The sequence below is a fragment of the Alosa pseudoharengus genome, unplaced genomic scaffold (assembly GCF_046254945.1).
Source record: "Alosa pseudoharengus isolate Yale_2024_CS ecotype anadromous, Long Island Sound unplaced genomic scaffold, YU_APseudo_1.1 YU_APseudo_1.1_scf_15, whole genome shotgun sequence".
Lineage (NCBI taxonomy): Eukaryota > Metazoa > Chordata > Actinopteri > Clupeiformes > Clupeidae > Alosa > Alosa pseudoharengus.
In genome coordinates this window covers 10,687,075-10,707,586 of record NW_027468620.1, presented here as the reverse complement: position 1 = coordinate 10,707,586, position 20,512 = coordinate 10,687,075, and positions in this window count along the sequence as shown.

The following is a 20,512-nucleotide window of genomic DNA, read 5'->3' as shown; positions in this document are numbered from 1 at the left end:
TCACTGACCACGCGCGATGGCAGCAGGGCAGAGAGAGGCCGGACCAGGGCAAGCCAGCGTGGATTAAAGATGCTTTCATACTGCCCCAACAAACCCAACAAACTCCAATGCCAACAACATTGGTCAGTCAGTGTGCACCATCAATGCCTAAACATTTGTTAGCAAAGCCTTATTATTATTATTATTATTATTATTATTATTATCAGTCTGTGTTTGTTGGAGTTGGACATCATTGGTTCAAAAAACTAATTCATTTCAATTACTCTCTGTCTGGGCAGTGTGGTAGCCTAGAAATCCAGACCCAAATCTAGAAAAGAGTAATGAAAATGGCCCAACTGCGGTGCGGTACCAAGCATGCATTTGAAAATATCACTGCACACAATTGGATATGACCAATGTTTACTGACTGATTCCGGATTTTGACATAACAGCGCTGTCATCGTCTTTTTAGCTCGCCCCTGGCCCGCCTATATTAGATACATCGATGTGATTGGTGCAACTCGGCTCCAACGGCATGGGTAATGAGCATCATTAGTGATTGCCAAAGTAAGGAAGCTGGAAGCTGGTTTTTTGAACATTCTAAAGACAGCAACCAGCAACTGCCAATGTTGGGGTTTGTTGTCAAGCATTGTCTGGGCACTGTGTGCAAGCACCATTATGTACAGTAAGTGACCAGCCAACAGCTAGAGATGCGTTCAAATTCGTAAGCATAGGCAAACGTTCACTTTCCATTTGCCTTGAGTTCTCTGTGAACGTTTGCGAACACTCAGGAGGTAGTTCTCCGCAGACATATTGGGAATTGGACATAGAATTACCATTGAGATGGAATGTTTACTCAAAATCATTCAAATTTATCGGTTCAGACAAACATGTTCGCCGCGACCATTCTCCTCCGTTAAAGGAATTTGAACGCACCTCAGCTATCAGCTAGGAGATTACGGAAGTCTCCATCTCCATCTCCATGCTGACCGGCCAGCCAGGGCCCCTTGAGCGGATCAGAGGGTCTCCACGGCGCTACAGATGGGCACTTTAGAGGTGGTAGAGGTTACCGAAGGCCTCCGGTCGATTTACAGCAATCCAATATGACATTGAACTTCCCACAAGAGCACGTACAGAGAGAGAGAGAGAGAGAGAGAGAGAGAGAGAGAGAGAGAGAGGGATATTCATTACGGCTCCAAAGAGCTTTCTTCTCGTCCTTAAACGACCTTGGGGGAAAAGTGCTGATGTGGGGAACCTGCCTGGCTTTGGTCTTTATTCATTCATGATCTTTTTTCCCCCTCTCGTTTCGTTTTTAAACCGTAGATATAATCCTCTCAGCGCGCGGTACCGAGGTGTCCCATACTGCTAGGGGCTAATGCTGAAATCTTGTAATGATTCCCCTTAATGAGCCGCACAAACCTGCAGCAAAGTGCGGAAGGTTCACGCAATGGCCCCGTTGGGAACGCGTGAGAGAGAGAGATGATTAAATGGAAGTGATCCTATTGGCTTTTTTATTTGGGGGGTGCACTCAATGCATATGGGATAGTAATTTATTCAACCCATGTACAAAATGTCTTTGCAATAACATCACTAAGACCAAGGTAAGAACACAGAGCTCTCGGAATCTCAACTAGCGAAGAGCTACTGGAGGGCATGTTGAAAAGACCCTATGCTTTACTTACACTGTTGGACTCTGTTTTTCCCATCCCTCCCTCCCTCCCTCCCTCTCCCTCTCCCTCCCCCCGTCCACCTGGATGTGTTGTAGATGTTGTGGGGATTTAAGGGAAACATATATTCAGGAAATTGAGAGTTTGCTGTGCGACTCCCTGCTTCCCCCTGGTCATGCACATATCTTTGGACATTGTGACTGATCCAGCTGGACACGCATGGGCTCTCTGCTCACCTACGACATGAAAGAGTCTTTATTACACTGCCTGGGGTGAACGGGGCCACGCCATGTTACAATAAGACTTCACAGGCCTCTTGTCATGTCTTGCTACCCATGTCCTGACAACTCCAAAGGTATGTTGGCCCCATAGACTGTATATAAAAGGCTTGGCCCAGATGAGATGAGTTCTGTTACTCTCCTTTAGGATGATGTTAGAGACATGCTCCATTTTGTGTTGAAGTTGTTAAAATAAATTATATTAACAAAAGCTCCTTAGGTGTGTGGTTTATTTTTGAGGCTGATAAGACAGTAGCATCGATTTAAAAACATGTTTGAATATGTATTTTATCCCACCTATGGCTGTTTGTTCCAACTGATTTCAGAGATCACAGACACATGCATAGTTTCTAACTAGAACATGGGAGTCATGCCTGGTATCTTCTCTTTTTCTAGTGTTATCTTCACTTACTCTCCTCTTGCCGGATGGATGTAGAAGAGGAGGGTCCATGAAGCGAGTGGCTTGGCTGGGCTGGGCTTGGCCCACCAGCGCAGAGTGCACCAGCTGAACCTGCAGGTATTATATCCCCAGCTGCAGCCCGGAGACGGACAGTGCAGGACACTGTCTCTGGTAGTGAAAGGAGTCCAGTGTCTGGTGATGAAAAGAAGCCATGTGTGGGTTTCTCTCTCTCTCTCTCTCTCTCTTTCTCTGTGTGTGTGTCAGAGAGAAGATGGAGGGTGTGAGAGAGAAATAGGCTCAGAGAGAGAGAGAGAGAGAGAGAGAAAGTTAGAGGGAGACAGGGCTAAAGAGAGAGAGAGAGAGAGCTAGAGAGAGAGGGCTTTGGCAGGAGGAGGTGGTTTCCACCCTTTCCACCTGAAACCAGGTTTGAAACGCAGCCAAAGGACACTGAGGGGCTTGTGAATCATACCCCTACAAGTGATAAAAGACGGCTCACAGCGATCCCCATGAAAGGGCCGCATTCACTACCTGAAGTCATAATGTTGTGATGGTGACTAACCCCTCATGAGCGCCACTAGTGCCCCTGCCATGCTGTCCGTCACTGGCTGATGTAACCCAATGAGACGGCATTCCTGCCCACCGCAGTGCTGTAGCGCTTGGCTCAAGGGCCAAGGCGCGTATACAGTGCCGCTTTGTATTTTGTTTTCAACACATAATAATTTGTCTTATAAACATTTCACATGCTGGGGTTTTGACTACTGTGGCGCAACGCGATCCTCGGGACGTTTCCATGTCACCTTGTAAATTTTCACCGCTTGAGATTTAGCAGCAGCCTGGAATGGAGAGGCTAAGAACACAGTGGAGTCACTGTGGATATGACTTCACTTGTCATGGGCTCGCGTAGATCCAGGCCCATCAATTAAGCCCACAACTGTTTTACAGTTCTTCTCCATGGAAAACACAAGACTGTGTGTGTATGAAATCTTCTCAACATGAAATCCCCCTCCGACTGTCCCCACAACACGTCACCGATCAGTGGCGCATAACGTAACATGAACAGGCCTCCAGGGTGACGAGAACAGAGAGAGGGCAGGGGGGAGGGAGCATGGGGCATGAACAGCAGCCTTGTCTTCTGATCTCAGGTCTGTCACTGTCAGGATATTGAAACTGAGCGCAGAGAGAAGGGAAGTGTGAAAAGGAGTTCTTCCACGGACGGAGCTCAAACACAAGGTCTTGCTTTGTGGCCTCCTCTGCCCACCCCCCATGCGAGGCTTACGGTAGAGGGCTTGGCACCTGGTGATGCCTGAGTTGGGGGTGTGGGTGAGTGGACCAGGGGGGAACCTCTGACCAACACCCACACGTGTCCTGACTACATACTGAGTGCTTTGACTAATGAAGCTGTTTTAGCCTCAGACAGTTTTCTTTTCATATCTATTTATTTTCGTCTGGAAGAGCAGCATGTGCAATCAGTGAACTCATGCGTCCACTTGAGGAGAATATTTTCATTCAGGAGTCCGGGAAGCGCTTATTGTTCATTCATTAAGTGTTATTGACTCACTCAGTGCAGTTTGGCTGCACTCACACACACACACACACACACACACACACATAGTTAGCTTCTCCCATTCCTCAGCCCAGTGCTGTTATTTTAGACCGCCTGCCGTTACTGGACATGGATCTCTTGGAGGTGAAGCGCCCGCAGCTGATCCAATTAAATGTCCTGAATAATTGATCGCGCAGTGCAGCGGAGACACGCAAGAGGAGAGGGATGACATCATGGTTTTTGAGGAGAGAGTGTTCAGACAGTGGTGGTGAGGCTATATCACCCACACACACACACACACACACACTGTATCACTCACACACACACACACACACACACACTCTGGATCACTCACACACACACACACACACACACACACACACACACACACACACACACACACACACTGTATCACTCACACATACACACACACACACACACTCTGGATCACTCACACACATAATAGGGAGGGTGCTCTGACGGTGGTGGTGGTGTGGACTGGCTCCAGTTTCAGTTGATCGGTGGCCAGAGCATTGGGCCTCGTGAAGGAGACGGGACAAGTGCTGGAACAATGGCAGGAAGTGAGGTAATGCCACCGTGATGTTGGCCTCAGCCAACCAGCAAAGGATGCCCGGAAACTCCTGGCCCCAAATAATGGACCGAATGGTCGACCAGAGAAAAAAATGAAAAACATGCCACACGTTTCAAAACAGTCATGCTATCTGTCTTCACTAATAAGTCAGCAAGAATAATTTTTGCCAAAGAGCATGTCAGTATAATGAAGGTGTCCCTCGTTGCTATTGATCTCTCATGGCTCCATCAGTGGACTCATATGGTCTCCATTGGGGTTAGTCTAATCCTTTCCACACTAGGCCACTGCTATAACTGCAGCTTGGAGACTCCACTCTGCCTTTCTTCAGGTCAGCACTTTAGTGAGGATAAAAGATAGAACATACTAGATTGACTGTGTGTGTGTGTGTGTGTGTGTGTGTGTGTGTGTGTGTGTGTACTCTCTGTTACAGTGTGTGTGTGTGTGTGTGTGCTTAAGGATGAAGTGTTTTGAGGGTGGGCTGTGTTGCGTGCTAGTGGAAAATCCCTTGATTGCCTCCAACCCTCAAAGCAGAGCGCACATGCGGCAGACAAAGGATCCCTGGCGCTCACCTCTCCACCCGTGAAATAAGGTGCAAATAGGAGCCATCTTTGCCCTTGCCCTTGGAGGAAGCAACGCCGGTGAGGGCTAATTAATTCCCTCCGCATAGATGGTGGCCTCTGTCGCTGACCTCCCTGCTCGATGGCTTTCATGATGCGGTCCGAAGGAATGAGAGAAAACTGCGTCAGGGGGGAGGGCAACAGCTTGTCCACATTAAGGCCTGAGCAAGCCATGGGACTGGCTGGCGAGAAGGATGCGGCCTCTCATTTCATCTCCTCTCGTCTCATCTCGTCTTGGCTGTTCTCACACAGCCCAATACGGACCTCTGATTTCACCAGAGCGCACTGGCGTGAAGGATCCACCTCTGCTCTGTGACTGACCACAAATCAGAGGTCTGGATGACAAGCTGAGTAGCCTCCTTAAAAGAGAATTCCGGTGTGATATTGACCTAAAGTGTGTTGAAACATGATACCGAGTGTGAACGTAAGTCTCATAGCCCATCTCGGCTTGTCCCCTGCACTCCAAAATCTGGCGCTAGTTAGCCGATGCTACCAACAGCTTTTTCAATTGTGGTGCTTCGGCATCAGGCTAGCCATGCAAATAAATCACTGTTTTACACCATTTACGAGGCTCAATGTATCTCCACACTTCATTGGTAGACTACCGAAGGCCCTGACATTTAAAACGAGACATTGAGAACTTTTAAAAAGCACTGGTAGTTTACTTACAAGACGATTTATACAGACAGTATCTTCACGAAGTTTAGCGTTTGCAGCCATCTTGAATTTAGTCACGATAAGTAGAGCGACGAGTAAGAATGAACAGGTATGATAAGGGATCAGATTCCAAAAATAATTCCGTGGAAATGCATGGATTCCAGTTGCTGCTACTGTAAGAAACTGGAATCCATGCATTTCCACTGAATTATTTTTGGAATCTGATCCCTTATCATACCTGTTCATTCTTACTCGTCACTCGACTTATCGTGACTAAATTCAAGATGGCTGCAAACGCTAAACTTTGTGAAGATACTGTCTGTATAAATCGTCTTGTAAGTAAACTACCAGTGCTTTTTAAAAGTTCTCAATGTCTCGTTTTAAATGTCAGGGCCTTCGGTAGTCTACCAATGAAGTGTGGAGATACATTGAGCCTCGTAAATGGTGTAAAACAGTGATTTATTTGCATGGCTAGCCCGATGCCGAAGCACCACAATTGAAAAAGCTGTTGGTAGCATCGGCTAACTAGCGCCAGATTTGAGAGATGGGCTATGAGACATACGTTCACACTCGGTATCATGTTTCAACACACTTTAGGTCAATATCACACCGGAATTCTCCTTTAAGTAAAGAGCACACTTGAGCATGATGCATCGAGGGGCTTATTTATCCATCGCAATTTGGGGGGTTTTGGGGAACGTGTTTGTATGAGACGCATGAAGTCCGGCGTGTCTGAAGTCGGAGATGCTGAGTTACTGAGAGGGCTGTTGAGGAGAGTGAGGACTTGGCTTTTCATTTCTACGGTCTGTGGTTATTATAACAAACAGACATCCTTATTTTCACTCAAAACGAGTCTCCATCCTAACAGGATGGGAGTAGCGGGAACCAGGATTGGCTGCAGTGCCATTGACGAGCTTGAGCCCCGTTGGCAGTTTTCCCTCTGGACGACCATCAACTGAAAAAGGGTCCCAATTCTGGCCCCTGCGCTGGCAGCCATCTTTGTTTTTGTTTTGTTTAGTTTTTTTTTGTTGCTTTCTTCAGTTGGGATGCTGACCTTGGCAAGGAGAGGGGAGAGACGAGAGGGAGAGACACATTTGGAAAAGGAGGCGTCTAGTTTGGAAATCGTTCCTGAGATACAGCATTCACCTCACACTGGCCCGTCTCTTTCTCTCCCCTCATGCAGTCCAACCGATGTGTCCAGGCAGATAATGGACATAATAGTACCTCTGAGGTCTGTTAGAGGACAGACAAGACACTGGTGCTTTTTTTCCCCCTTTGTGCCGCATACATGCAAATGCAGATAAATACAAATAACTGCATTTGCTCTCACAGGCTCTTGCTCGTTTGTACAAGACAGCTGGAGCACACAAAGAAACTGACACTCGCTTTTTTATTTGATCATTTTACTCACACTGGAGAGGTGCACCATTTCATGAGATTTTTTCCAGCACAGAGAGAGAGAGAAATAAAGAGTGACAGGGAGAGAGAAAACACAACTCTCACTCAGACTGTGAGTGCTTCATTTATATCTGTGAGCGAGACTTATCATGGATACAGTACCTGTGCACTTGGATTTGTTCCATTTTGCAAAACAGTGCTAACAGGATGATCTGATAAGAGTAAAAAAAAAAAGATGGCTGTTTGCCACCAGCCATTTAGGGCGGAGGTATGACTCATAGTGCAGGGAGCTTTCATTAGGGTCCACGTCATAAAATAAATGGATACATGTGAGCGGCTTGCCAAGAGGCAGTTACTGTAAATTAATCCAAGCAGCAAGCCTCCAATGACAGCTATGAGGGTAAGGAGAGGCTGGTAGACTGGGCTCCATTCAATCAATCTCAACGGCCCCTTATTCCGGGGAGTCTGCAGGAGGCATTTCAGTTAATTATGAGAGCGTAGATCCATCACTTGTAGGGAATCTTTCTTTCTTTCTTCCATTCTTCTATGCTTTACCACACCAGGGGCAGTGGTCGAGACAGAGTGGCGTTAGAGAGCGTTCTGTCTTTCTTAGTTTCTTTCTGTCACTCGTTCTTTTTCTTACCACGCCATTGTCCGAAAGTGGCAGAGTGCTCAGGAGAGAGTGGTGTGCCGCTGGTGAGCTCGCCACCCATTGCTGAGCCGAGAAGCAGACTAGCAGACTGTGTTTGACCTCCCGTGAGGTGCAATCTGTTGCCATGACGACATCTCACACATGCCAGACCGCGTGCTTGGTTGTGTTCCGCTGTTTGCTGCATCAGTGAGGGCGATGAGTAGACACCGTGTCATATCAGACACTGTTTACCGATATCTGAGCCAAGCAGCATGGTTTCGAGAAACGTTGCTGCCGAGAAGGGGCCAAGTCCAATGGTAACGACCGCGACTCCTCCAGTGTTGAGCGACCATTAACATCTGTTAAAGCTTAACCATCTAAATGAAACATTAGCTGTGTCAAACGGGAAGGTATTTTTGGAAAGGTACTCATTAACGAAGGGAGCCCATTTCTCATTGCAGGGACAAGGAGGGTTGTAGGATGAAGACATTGACCCAGTGAGGAGGAAGAGGAGGGGGAGGGGGAGGAGGAGGAGGAGGGGGGGGCTCATGGACAGTACCCCAACGTCTAGCGAGCACACTTGGTGTGTTCTGAAAAAGACGTAAGAAAAGAAGGTGAACATTTGCCAAAGACGTTAACATTTACCTGCGTGGCAATAACCTTCTCTCAACGGTCTCATTCCTCACCGGCCACGGCAGCTGGGGCTGGGTTCACTACCAGCTGTCGGCCGCAGAGGTGACACATAAAAATCCTCCGCAGCCCTTTTCTATTGATTGTTTGACCCCCAGTATCATCCATAATTCTTTATGGTCCATGAAAGCTAGACGTTTCACCTCTGTGACCTCTGAATGCAGAGATATACCGGATGTAGAGTTGAAATAGAGAGAGGGGAGAGGTTTATGACGAGACATTTCTGTGTTAGCAGTTAGCAATAGAACTCGAGTTATACTGCAGTGTATGTGGTTGTGTAGCTCAGTGGTCATCAGAGAGCTACTAGGGCCTCATGCCACAGAAGCCCTGGAGGAAGGAAGTACACACTTTGACACACTTCCTGTTGTTGTCAGACAAGGGGCAACTTCAGAGAAAAATGTAGCAGTCACTGAATTTGAATGTAGCGCCTAACAAGGACACAATCAGAGTCAAAACATCCTCATTTATGCATTAAGGAGAAAAAAATAGAAATGTTATTATTATTTGCATATGTGCCCATTGTCATTTCTGACAGTGGTCAATAGTTGCTGCTCTCAAATTTTGTCATATTTATTTTACTCTGGAACAACAGTGCCCCCTAGTGGAATACTGTACATTTGAGCAGTAAGACAGGTTGTGGTCAGAACAGAACATGGATGCAGCAATCATGGAAGAGAAGTCTGAACTGTCAGTAAGGAGCCTTTGACAGCTGGCGAATTAGGTAACATAAAGTAATTTTACTACAGCCTAGATGAAGAGGGGGGGGGGGCATAGGGTACACTTCAAAATAGCTCTGGCAATCCACGGACTGACAAGCGCGGTGACCTCAGGGTGTAGACGTACGGCAGGAGAAGGGTTCGGACTGAATAAGCAGCGAAATGGAGCCTGCCCATGTCCCACGGTTCAGGTTGCTGTTATTGTTCACTGAAACTCCATGCTTCCTCTATTCAGGACACCTGGCTGGCAGGAACACACCTGTCTGTCTCTGTCTCCGTATGCCTCCCTGGCAAGTTCATCTGATGCCCACCTGCTGTCTATGGTTAATCACAACGCTCAAGAGCTCCGTTTTTCACCATTTCCGTTTTTTTTTTTCTTCTTAGGTCCCTGAACTAAGACTGGTGTGTGCTTAACAGAATAAATCAGCTGTATAGGCCTATGTAAATGTAAAAATAGGCTATCTTGCTACTAAAGGAATAATCCTGTTGCCTATCAGTTTGGGCTGATTTACTGTGGTAAGATTGACATGCAGTTAATAGAATATGTCCACTAAATGTAAGCTGTGTAAGTGTAAATATAAAATGTGGATGACGGGCCCCCCATACAAAAGATTCATCCATCGTTGGACCACAGAAATTAGGAATATTTTCTCAGGGGAAAAACATGCCCTTATCAGCTCTGTGAGAGAGGGCTGTGATGTTAATACCTTTTATCTACTGACTTAATTTAATAGATTCAAGTTTAAAGTTCTAGTTTAGATATTACCTAGGCTTTTACTGTATATGGATTTATGTTTGAGTATCTATGTGTGGGTTTTGTCTGTGTGAATCCATATTCCAGAGAGATAGAGAGAGAGAGAGAGAGAGAGAGAGAGAGAGAGAGAACATGCATGCCTGTGTATGTGTTAGTGGGGATTTATTCCTCAGGCTCGGGTGTGTGCGTGGGTCTGTTGCTAGGATTCTGTGGGCACTCTGAATACATAATGTTTCCCTGCTATTTTTCAGAGAAATCAAACTGAAATTGCGCACACAGACAGAGGGGAAGAGAGAGAGATAGATAGAAAGAGAATGAGAGAGATAGAAGGGAGTGCAATATATATGGAAAGATAGAGATAAAGAGAGAGATGAAAAGGATGACAGTCTCATATGAGCGTGGCAGCCTTTGGACAGAGGCCAAGGCAGGCAATTAAGGCATTCTGGTGGTGGCATTGATAAGTTACTATAAACAACAGCAGGGAACATGGAACTCTATTCTACATAAACAGGGTACAGTGACCCCCACATTTATTGGCACCCCTAAAGTTGAGGAAAGAAAAAAAATTACCCTAAGGTAGCAACATTATTGTGAGAAAAACAAAAACTTTATATTATCTTGACATTTTAAATCAAAATCTGTCTGTCTGTGCTATTTGTGTGAACAGTGCATAGCATGGTGCCATTGAACAGACCAACCTGGTAGCCTTGCTGGCAGTCTGGGTAACACTGGAAGCACAGGTCAGCAGCTTGGTGGACTTTTGACAGCCACAGATCCTCATGCTAGTTTGTTATTAGCCTCATGCTAGCTTGCTATCCGTCAGAGTTCCTGAGCAATCTCTCAATCCAGACGCCAGGTGGCCAGCCCAGCATGGCAGCTCTCAACTCAGACGTTGCTCGGCGGACTTGGGACAGTGATGGATCTCTCAGAGTAGACCCACAGCAGTTCTGAGTGATCTCTCTGACCAGATGCTGGAAGTGCAGACTATGCACTTGCGATCAGGCGATCAGGGATGGATGGATCCACCAAAAGAACCAAACCTATGGGTCCATCCAAGGCTCAGCTCCTCAGCCCAATGGAGTAACGTTAACTTTACAGAGAGGTTATCAGCCAACTGATGTTAAGCTGAATATTATTAGGATTAAGACAAAAGCTATAGACAATGACGTCTATATGCAATAAAAAATAAAAAGTTTAACTAGACGAGTAAATGTATAAATAGAACCTTGCATAGATTTATGGAAATAATTAAAAAATCAAACAAAATCAAAATGCCGGACGGCGCAGCGTGACTCACTTTTGTACCCATAACCTAACATTGTATACTGACCCTGAGGACCCCAGCGGAGATGAAGGTGGATGTGGTGGAGCAGTGCTAACATCACTGACGGACGTTTGGGTTTGACTCCCGCCGTTGCAAGTATGTGTTGCTTTGGATAAAAGTGTCTAAAAATATCAGTCAACTTTAACTTTGAATAGATGCAGCCTCCCTGATTACTCCAGCAGAGATGAATGAAGGTTAGAGAACCAATAGGAGTTACCTTTGCTGTAGTTTGGGGAGTTTTGAGGAAGCCAATGTCCTGCAGTGACGTTTGTCAACGAGGGGTCCTAGTTTGCTCTCTTTAGGGCAATGTAAAGCCTTGCAAGCGAGGTCTTTATGGTTGTGAGGGTGGCTTAAGTAGCTGTTATAGCAAGTCTCAAGGTAAACAACATTTAACCATACAGTATAAGACACAACCACATTAATCGCCTCCCAGTCCAAGTCCCCTTTAGAGGCCAAGTGTTCTTTTCCTTTAGTTAATGTTTTCTTTTCACATAAACATTTGACAATAACTAAATCCAGACTCGTTTTCAAGCTGTTTGCTCTGAATGCTACATCACTGAAAATAGAACTTCCTTGGATGTAAACAAAGAATGGGCGCTGGAAAAAAAAAAAGACAAAAACAAAAACGACCGCCAACATACCAAAATGTGCCTTCTGGGGTTGCTGTGGCCAACTTGGCTCCCCCAAAACCATGGTGAGCTTGGACTGAGTGATTCATCCCCGGAGCGGCTCCGGTGAAGAAACCGTGGTAGTGTGGGAGTGTTGGTCAGCGGAGGCCAAGTTGGCCAGTGGTGGTTGGCGGAGTCGGTCGCGCCTCCTGTTTAGGATGCCACTGATTGTACCGTTGGGCAGCTGACAGATGGGCACGGGGCCGCTGCCAGTGCCAGGTGCAGTGGAGAGGAAAAGGGCACAAGGCACACTGATGATCTGTCTCAGCCCTCCCACGTGCCGCCCTTGAACAACGGCCCAGAAAAAGAAAGAAAGTGATTTGCCCTCCCCAGAACGAGCAGGAAGCTGCATTCAATGGCCGTCTGGCTGGCTTTTGGAAGAATTTCTCAGAGTATCAGTTTGTCGCCCCATTTTGTCTGAAAAGCAAAATCTGCTGTGGTGCTGGGTCTTTGTGCCCTTACTCTTCTCTGACCTCAAGTATAATATCATATCTGCAGTGCCGCATGACATCCTGGAGATGATACGTCTCCTCCAGACTGGGCCGCATCCTTGGTGGAACTCTATCTGATGAGCGGCTTCTCTAATTCAGTCAGTATCAGCTCCCAAAACAGCAACTCTGAGAAACAATCACATTATTCCCCCTGCCATAATCCATTTCCCCATGGTACTATATCCTGTTCCTCAGTGTGTGTGTGTGTGTGTGTGTGTCTGTGAGAGTGAGACAGAGAAAGAGAGGGATACAGAGATAGAGGAGCTGAGTGAGAGATTCAGAGAGACTCTGAGAGAGAGAGAGAGAGAGCGAGAGAGAGAGAGAGAGAGCGAGGAGGAGGAGGATTTCTCACCTCAATCCTTTGTGTGGCTGGAGGGAGTGTTCTGGAGTTGCAGCATCCTTCATCCTCATAATTGCACATGGCAGCGTCTCTGGAGAAAGCAACCGTAATGCCATTTAGGAGCAAATAAACCTCCACCCCCTGCAGCAGAGGAGGGGATGGGGCTGGCGTCAGTCTGCCAGGTTGGCCTCATTCAACAAAGGACAATCACACATTCAGCAGTCAGAGCTGAACGAGTTTTTCAGCACAGCATAATAGACAACAGTTGGTCCATCTGAGAATCAATCATTGCTCACAATCCATTATCGCCGCAGAGTGGAGAGGAGAGGAGTGCTGTTCCTGGGTCCAAGTCATTTCCATTTTCTCTGGTGGTCTGCTCGCCTGTGTGGGTCTGGCGTTCATTTCCGCCTCCTCTTCCTCCCCCCATTTGTCCTCAATTCAAAATATCCGTCCTGGTGCATATCTTTCTGTCTGCATCTTTTTTCTCCTCCAAAAGAGGCTTTAGTTATTCAGAGAGAAACAGAGAGAGAGAGAGAGTCTGAGTCACAGTTCAGACCGTTGTGAATAAGCACTTAAACAAACTCACTCTGGCCTTATCTCACCAGCATTGTACGATAGCGCATATGAATAGCCCAATCCAGATGTTTCCAGCTGTTTATTTGCAGGAGATAAGAGCCATGGCCAAGCCAGGCCGAGTGTCAGGGTTTGATCCGGAGCAGCTGGGAGAGGTACCTGTGTGGTCCTGAGGAGCTGAAGACATCTCAGATAGCTTCAGACATCCCATTGTCTGTGTGTATTCCTCAGAGGAGAAGGAGGAACGTTGTGTATGTCCACACCAAGACCTGTGTGTTTTCATCCAAACATGATGAGGGGATGGCTGTGTGATGTGTAATAGTGAACTTCTCACTCACTGGCTAATCTTGATGTTTAATTTAACAGTTTAATGTGGAAATACGATTAAAAAAAATCCATTATGCTCTCCATCACTTTCTATCAATCTATCTATCTACAGTATCTCTCTATCTGATAATAACAGAATGAAGGTCACAACTGAAAGGAACACTACTCAAGTTTCATTGCAGTGGATCATATTATGCAGAAACAAAGCCTGTGTTTATCTCCACCATTGTCTGATCAGATCAGATTTGGGAAAGATGGAGCACTAAAAGGAGTTGACAGTCATCAAGGGTGTAGGTTTGGTCTCAACATTGGCAATCATAAACAAATCACTCTCAGTGGTTGACGATGCTCAAATGTTCTTTGCTATTGATTCTCTCCTATTGGGGTAGGCTTGGCCTGGGCCCTTCAGGCATAATAGACTGCACACTTCCCTTTGTCTCTCTCATCCAACGGTGCCGATCAATATAGCCGTCTGAGGCAGCATTCGGCCGTAAGAAGTCCAATCAATCTTTTATCACAGACAGGCCAGCAAGACAAGTTCAGCAAATCCCCTCCCTTTCACATGGCTACAAAAACACTCTAGACACTTTAAAAAACACACACACGCACACTATTGTTTACCATTTTTATTATGGGGTTCCATGTAATTTGGTTGCGGCTTGTTTTTTTGTGTGTTAGCGAGGAAAAATACCATTCTGGTTTGAGAGGCTTATGTAAGGAGAACAGCCATATGAAAGCTATTGACAAGCCCTACTTCTGAAATGAAAGGAGAAAGGAAAAGAGGCTGAAACCTAATCATCAAACAGCCAGATAACATGGCGAGGCAGAGGCAATACTCCTCTAGCAAGTATCCAAATCCTGTCTGGCAGCATTCAGTTGATTTGAAGGCAAAAAACAGCTCTGGTCTTCTCCCTTTTCCTCTCTCCCCTCTCTCTTCCTCTCCTCTCTTTCTTCTCTCTTTTCCTCTTCTCTTCTCACTTCAGCTGTGTTATTTTGCATGAAGCCAAACTGGACACATATCATCTGTCTGGAGTGCCAACCCAAAAGCAGCGGGTAGATAAAACACAGCCGAAAAAACTCTTGACAGCAGAAAAACAAACATGCACACACACACACACACACACACACACACACACACACACACACACACATACAGTACACACACACCAAAGACAGTCTGTCATGGCAAGTGAGCAGAAGCAACGATTTCTCGCTCTCTGTCTCTGCATCTCTGTTTGTTTGTGTCCTGATTTTACCCGGCTTTTATCTTTCCCCGTCTGTCTCTGAGGTGTCAGGAAAATTACAAACACAGCATCGACAAACCCAAATAAAAGATTAGTAAAACGTCCAGTCCGAAAAAAGAACAACAGCCCTGCTGCTGTGGACTTTAGAGCGGCTTCATGCCTTCGATATGATCTTTTAAATATTATTTATGAGAAATCTCTGGCTCGATGGGGAAGCACAAAGACACACGCTGCTAAATTCAATTCTCTTTTCGTGTGAAATATTGTGCCTCCTCGCGTCCCTCCAGACAGAGAGAGAAAGACAAAGGCATTTGTCTTCTGCGGTTATTAAGTATTCTCTTTTATAATGTGACAAAACCACATGGGGCTCAGTGCTGACTGCTGGCCAGAGGTATACGCAGGAGACAGAGCCTGATTTAGTTTGATACATCCATGTGAGGCCCCTCCATTACCTCAATGCATACAAAGGCATTACAAAACTGCTCAAAATGACCAAATACTCGAATACTTTCAGGTTGTTGACATTGGAGATTTTTTAAGGATGTTTGTAAACAAGTATCCATTTCCATCACAGTACTAACCTTCTACTTTCTCTCTCTCTCCCTCTCTTTTTTCTCTCTTTCTCTCTCACACACAGACACACACGCACAAACTCTCTCTCTCTCCCTCAAAAATATCTCTAAATAACTGGAGCATTCAGAAGTAAACACGTAGTTTGCTCAAGAACCACTGCTTGTTAAGATATAAACAGTATCCTGGCTGAGTGGCGCATGGATCTGGTGCCACAGACCACACCGCCTGGGCTCTCAGCTGTGGGCAACCCTCCATGCCTTCTCAGACAGGGCCAGGGCAAATAAACCCATCTGCAACGTCATTCGGAAAAATAAAGAAATGGTGAACCAATGAAATGGTGGCGGCCTGAAGCAGACAGAACGCTGCTTCAATTCAGATGTGGCCCATGCAATGGCTACAGCTATGTCTGGTCTGTACATCACAGGAATGTGCTATATCCCAGTCTGTCACAACACACTCGGAACCAGCTGCACAAGCCACATTCAGGTTGTTGAAAAAGTCTAGAAATGGGATGTGGTTTGAGAGGGCTGCAAGTGTCTAAGCAAAATAAATGTAGTGAGATCTGTTGTTTATTGCTTATCTCCTCTCTCAGAATTAAGCTAGTTAGCACTGACTTTTTTAAAAAAAAAAAATTATTCCGCACCAACAGTATTCGGTGACCTCGAGAAACAGAGATCTGTGTGAAAAATCACTGGAGTTCTCCTTTAAGGGGACATTACTGTAAGTGGAACAGACCCATTTCATACAGAATGCCTGCTGTAGGCTACAAGATGCATCCATTATGCAACCTAACACCTTAATACATTTTCTCCACAAAAAAACTGCCACAGCGTCCACTGGAGAGCTTTCAGAATGATCAAATTTTAATTTAGTCTACTTAAATGTTTTTCCAAAATTACAGTTGTTTTATGGCAAATGTCATATTACTGTCAAAATCCAAGAAAATATCTTTGCTTTTGACTGCTCTCTCTGAAAGAAACATAAAATGGTTCATTTGCAGAATTTGTCAGAAATGACAGTATATATTCATCGACTGAGTAATATGAGACAAGGTACAGCATAAGATAAATTGGCAAGCTAGGGTGCAATTTCAGACACATTAAAGAGTGACTTTAACTACACTGAACATTTGCTGGCATGTACTTATTCATCCCAAGTGCTAATAGCTAAGTGAAATTAAAAAGACTTTTCCCTGCTGCTTCAGATACGCCCTCCCCTCATCATCATCTACACACCTCCAATGGTGCTCTCGTTACATAGCTGAATTGCTCTTTAGTATGCTAGCCATGATGTCACAGAATAGATTTCTGTTGCAGCTGAGAGCAGTCCTATTGATTGCTGCATTACGCCAAGGTAATGCATGTGAATGAATGGGATGGAATGGAATCTGCCTCCTCTCTTTGGGTTTGTTAACCTGCGGAAGATTGCTTGAGTCAGGCCACTTAAGGCTTGCCTGGAGAGGAAGAGGAGCTCCTGTGAGAAGCTTTTGATAACTACATTCATTCAGTTGACAGCGCTGGCGGAGCCAAGGTCACTCTTTGATTCCGGTATCCTGATGAACTCGTGCTGAAAGTGTGTTTTGATGCATTAGCTGTGAGCAGTTAGGAGTGATGTGAACAGTAGCAATGGAAAACTGACAGACAAAAAGACACATAGGACTGATAGGCTTTTACATATAGGTTTACACATATTTATGATGGGTCATTATATGGGTTATAGAGTCGCTGTAATCAAGTGTCCCATAGTATCCCATTCTCATTAGACTGCGTTAGACACCATCATAAACCTGAGTGAGAAACGAGTGCTATTCTCTGGGGCATGAACATGGGGGCTCATGGACATGCCCCCAGAGTGTAGCACTGTAGCTGCCTGGTAGCTCTAGCTGTTGGCTGCAGCAATTCGAGCTAGAACCAATTGTTTTAATTTTATGTCATTCTGTAGGAATGGAATTCTCCTTTAATAGTTCCACATAGGAAGCATGATATTATTATTATTTATTGTATTTTTATTATTTAATTTATTATTATTATTTGGCTGTGTATTGAGATAGGACATTGACAAGTGACAGGAAATGAGTGGGAGAGAAATATTGAGTGGGCTTTGCAAATGACACTTGAACCTGAATTTCGTTGGAAAGCTTCTGATTGCGCCACAGCTCCTCTAGAAAGCATGCTTAAGGCCCTGTGTCCACCAATCAAATTTTTTGTGCTGACAGCAGCCTCACCCTCATTTTTAGAGCGCTTTGTTAAGTGTTTATTGTTGCTAGGTTACAAAGTTTTGATTGGTCGTTGAGAGAGAACTGACATTGACGAGGCCAGCGCTGTTCTAAAAGTTGAACAGATTTCAACTTTCAGTGCTCTGAGCACTGTGGAACAAAGCGGTCAGCACCAAGGGTGCTGAGCGCTGTGATCGTTGAATGTCATAGGATTTGTATAGAGAATAGCCGCCGTCGGCGCAAAAAACGTGATTGGTGGACACAGGCCCTAATACTTGAGTAAGATATCTTAACAATGCAGCATTTTAGTGCTCCATGCTCTTCTAATGTGCACTTATATGCACTTTCATCCAACCACCAGTCATAGCTAAACAGAAAGAGCATATATGAACTAGTAATGGCAGCAGTATGAACGGAGATTTATATCGATGACCTCTTTAGAGTTCAGTTCGCTGGAGAGCCTCTTCCACAGATATCTCTCAGGCAGATAACTAATGCTTCATGAACACACAGTCCGTCATCCATGTCAAACACACACGTCGGTGTTAAGTGGGCAGGTTCTCAATCCAACCCGTTTCCATGCTCACACATGCAAGGCATCAAAGAGAGGCAGCCGGGAGACGGAGATCAAGGAGAGGCACGCTGCTTGCTCGCTCACTCGCTGGTGTCGAGGGAAAAAGAAGACTATTTTGGCAATGCATGCTGGGATGAACAGATGTGTCGAGAGTCTGCACGCTCTCCGTGCGGAGAGATCTTGATAGGTTGAAGTAGCGCCGGGGAGTGTGGGGCTCTAGGGAGTCGGAGGTGTGTCTGAGGTTGAAATGATTACAGAGGCGGCTGATGTCTTTTGGGGACGAGAGAACTGGGCAGCTCAGCTGGTACCATCAAATCAAGACTGCTCTTGGAACTCAAAGTAGGTCAGTGGTCTGACACCAATCAGCACAGAGTTCCCTCTCCTTACTGGCTGCTTTGTGATTCCCTTTTGCCGCATGAAGCAGCTGAGGCCGGTGCTTCTCTGTCTCTGTGAGTTTGGGTAATGGACTCCAAAAGGAGGAGGAGAGAGGGAGAACTCAGATGAGAAATGAAAAAATAAAAGATCAATGGCCATGAGGAGAGAGACTGAAAGGTGAGAAAGTTTTAGAGATGAGTTCCTCTGAGTCCATCTGTCTGTGTAAGATGGGGGGAAATCTGTTCACAGCCTCAGATATCTGAGGGACAGAAAAAGATGATCATTGTTTGACTGTATCCTCAGGTAAAGGTAAGGTACAAGGTATAACTCATGAAAGCTGTCAAACATACCTTCCTTCAACCCCTTCCTTTCACATCCTTCAATTTAATCAGAAATCAGAATGAATTCACTTTAGGTGAGAGTTATGATACTGTCATTTAAAAATCTGTTGTCTGTCATTGATTGATTTCATACCTCCATCATCATTAAATAAATATTACACGACTGACCAACAAATCCTATACATCAAGACAGTTTTTTTGTTAAAACTGTCAAACTGTTGTTCTCAAATCTGAAGGATATTTAGTTTATTCTGCGGTTGTCTGATGCTGCACTTGCTGAGAAAGGTTAACGGCAAGGATAAGGCACTCCTTCTGATGAGGCCCAAAAGTCATTTGGTAAAGCAAACAAAAGCCCTCTACGTGTCTCAACAGAGGGGTTATAAATTAGATGCAATATCCTGATTGGAACACTGTGTGGGTTGTGTGCCGTTCCTCTTGATTGCGTCGGCCGCTGCCAGTGGTCTTTTTTTTCCTCATCGTTCCCTGGCCCCGTCTGCTACCCACGCTCAGCTCCGCTCACAAATGGATCGGAGGACGTGGCAGAGGCCACCGCGTATCAGCCGCCGCATTATCTGATGCAATCAGAGCAGTTGGACACAGGCTCCTTAGAGCCACTCAGAGTCCTTGGAGAGCCTTGCAAGACTGTCAGTCTGAACTGAAGTGAACTGGCTTGATGAAGTGCAGTCGCACCTGCCAGTCTTTTTTTATTATTATTATTAAATGGCCTGGTGTATTTGTCCTGCTGAAGTCTCCACAATTGATTGTGCTCACAACCTGCTGTCTCTCTCATAGAATAAGCCATTCCAGAATTATTCAGTGCAGATCTAGAATTTCCATGGGCGATATGGCGTAAAAATAGTCCCTCGATATTCTGAGGAGAAATTGCAACGTTAGCCTACAACATGAAATGATGCAATATAGTAAACATTTTAATGTGGTATAATATTTAAGAATCAGTATTTATTTGCAATATCAAGACAAGTTAACCCATCATATGACCATATATCTAAATAGATGTGTTCACGCACAGCTATGCAAATGCTGCAGATGTGCACAGGCCTCTGCATTCTGATTTTTGCTAAATGCACACATGGAAACACATTGTCATACCAAAATATAATCTATATTGCAATTGTTACAATATAGAAGAATTATCACAGTATTCAATATAGTCTACGATACAATATGGTACATCCTCACTGACCATCACTTAAAACGGTCATTTGGGTTAACTATTACATCATCAAATGGAACCGGCAGTTAACAACATTTTAATCACATATTTGTGGTTGTGGTTGAATATCTATGGTCGTAACCCTCAAAGGATGTATCCTACCACTGTGTATCAGAAAAAACTCAAAGCTGCTGACTAGAAAATAAGTCTGTGTGGGGCAGCAACATTTTTTTATTCTCAGAGACAGGTAGGTACTGTATGATTTGCAGAAAGTCTTTGAAGACACAGGCCCAATTTTAATGTCCACACGCATAGACTTTGAGACTCAGCCACCACAGACTCATTGCTCATCACAAATGACTCTGAGCAGC